The sequence below is a fragment of the Arachis ipaensis genome, chromosome B7 (assembly GCF_059453495.1).
Source record: "Arachis ipaensis isolate K30076 ecotype BB chromosome B7, ASM5945349v1, whole genome shotgun sequence".
Classification (NCBI taxonomy): domain Eukaryota; kingdom Viridiplantae; phylum Streptophyta; class Magnoliopsida; order Fabales; family Fabaceae; genus Arachis; species Arachis ipaensis.
This window is the reverse complement of record NC_142442.1, coordinates 57,277,501-57,280,000: the sequence shown is the minus strand read 5'-3', so window position 1 is coordinate 57,280,000 and position 2,500 is coordinate 57,277,501.

Here is a 2,500-nt window from a genome sequence, read left to right as displayed (position 1 = left end):
CTAGTGTGCCTAGGGGATGGCAAGGCAACGTGCATCTTGCTGGCATTGTGCCCAGCAAGCCTTTGGGCAACTCGAGTTTCAGCAGCACGACACCCCTCCCCCCTATAATAGGCTGCCGAGCCATTACCAAAGTGCCACGGGTAGACGTCCTTTTCCGTGAGGAGACATACTCAAGGAAAGTGCTCTAGAGGTCGAATTTTGACGCCATTTTTTGCTTCTAGAAAAATAAGATCTTTCCATCCTCCAAATTTGGTGAATTTACACCGTGCCAATTTTTTTTGAGGATTTTTTTACCGCCCGGAATGCCGGAAATTCAAAAAAAATGAAAAACGGAGCAAACCTGCGATTTTTGACCTGGATTTTTTTGTGCAGCCTTCACATAATATTACCAAGGTTCCCTCAAAATTTCACGAAAAATGCACGAGCCAATTCTGAGATATGAAAATTTGGCTCCTCCGTTGCAACGCTCCGAGCCATCGTTGCAACGGCGGGTGCCTCCGTGGGGGGCGGGGGAGCCCGGCGGCACACCACAACCACAACGTGCTTGCTAGTGTGCCTAGGGGATGGCAAGGCAACGTGCATCTTGCTGGCATTGCGCCCAGCAAGCCTTTGGGCAACTCGAGTTTCAGCATCACGACACCCCTCCCCCCTATAATAGGCTGCCGAGCCATTACCAAAGTGCCACGGGTAGACGTCCTTTTCCGTGAGGAGACATACTCAAGGAAAGTGCTCTAGAGGTCGAATTTTGACGCCGTTTTTTGCAACAACCTCTAGAAAAATAAGATATTTCCATCCTCCAAATTTGGTGAATTTACACCGTGCCGATTTTTTTTGACGATTTTTTTACCGCCCGGAATGCCGGAAATTCAAAAAAAATGAAAAACGGAGCAAACCTGCGATTTTTGACCTGGATTTTTTTGTGCAGCCTTCACATAATATTACCAAGGTTCCCTCAAAATTTCACGAAAAATGCACGAGCCAATTCTGAGATATGAAAATTTGGCTCCTCCGTTGCAACGCTCCGAGCCATCGTTGCAACGGCGGGTGCCTCCGTGGGGGCGGGGGAGCCCGGCGGCACACCACAACCACAACGTGCTTGCTAGTGTGCCTAGGGGATGGCAAGGCAACGTGCATCTTGCTGGCATTGCGCCCAGCAAGCCTTTGGGCAACTCGAGTTTCAGCATCACGACACCCCTCCCCCCTATAATAGGCTGCCGAGCCATTACCAAAGTGCCACGGGTAGACGTCCTTTTCCGTGAGGAGACATACTCAAGGAAAGTGCTCTAGAGGTCGAATTTTGACGCCGTTTTTTGCAACAACCTCTAGAAAAATAAGATCTTTCCATCCCCCAAATTTGGTGAATTTACACCGTGCCGATTTTTTTTGCCGATTTTTTTACCGCCCGGAAAGCCGGAAATTCAAAAAAAATGAAAAACGGAGCAAACGTGCGATTTTTGACCTGGATGTTTTTGTGCAGCCTTCACATAATATTACCAAGGTTCCCTCAAAATTTTAGAAAAAATGCACGAGCCAATTATGAGATATGAAAATTTGGCTCCTCCGTTGCAACGCTCCGAGCCATCGTTGCAACGGCGGGTGCCTCCGTTGCAACGAAACCAGCCAACGATGCACCTAACCCAGCATCCGTTGCAACGCACCCTGCCTCCGTTGCAACGCGCCCAGCCAACGTTGCACCGTCCCCAGCATCCGTTGCAACGCCCCCAGCCAACGTTGCAACGCGCCCTGCCTCCGTTGCAACGCTCCCAGCCAACGTTGCAACGCGCCCTGCCTCCGTTGCAACGTCACCAGCATCCGTTGCAACGCGCCCTGCCTCTGTTGCAACGCGCACGGCCAACGTTGCACCGACCCCAGCATCCGTTGCACTGCCCCCAGCCAACGTTGCAACGCCCCCAGCCAACGTTGCAACGCGCCCTGCCTCCGTTGCAACGTCACCAGCAACCGTGGCAACGCGACCTGCCTCCGTTGCGACGCCCCCAGCCAACGTTGCAACGCGCCCTGCCTCCGTTGCAACGTCACCAGCATCCGTTGCAACGCTCCCAGCCAACGTTGCAACGCGCCCTGCCTCCGTTGCAACGTCACCAGCATCCGTTGCAACGTCACCAGCATCCGTTGCAACGCGCCCTGCCTCCGTTGCAACGTCACCAGCAACCGTGGCAACGCGACCTGCCTCCGTTGCAACGCCCCCAGCCAACGTTGCAACGCGCCCTGCCTCCGTTGCAACGTCACCAGCATCCGTTGCAACGCGCCCTGCCTCCTTTGCAACGTCACCAGCCAACGTTGCAACGCGCTCGGCATCCGTTGCAACGCCCCCAGCCAACGTTGCAATGCCCCCAGCTTCCGTTGCAACGATCCCAGCATCCGTTGCAAAGCGACCTGCCTCCGTTGCAACGTCACCGGCCAACGTTGCAACGCACCCTGCCTCCGTTGCAACGCCCCCAGCCAACGTTGCAACGCCCCCAGCCAACGTTGCGACGCGCCC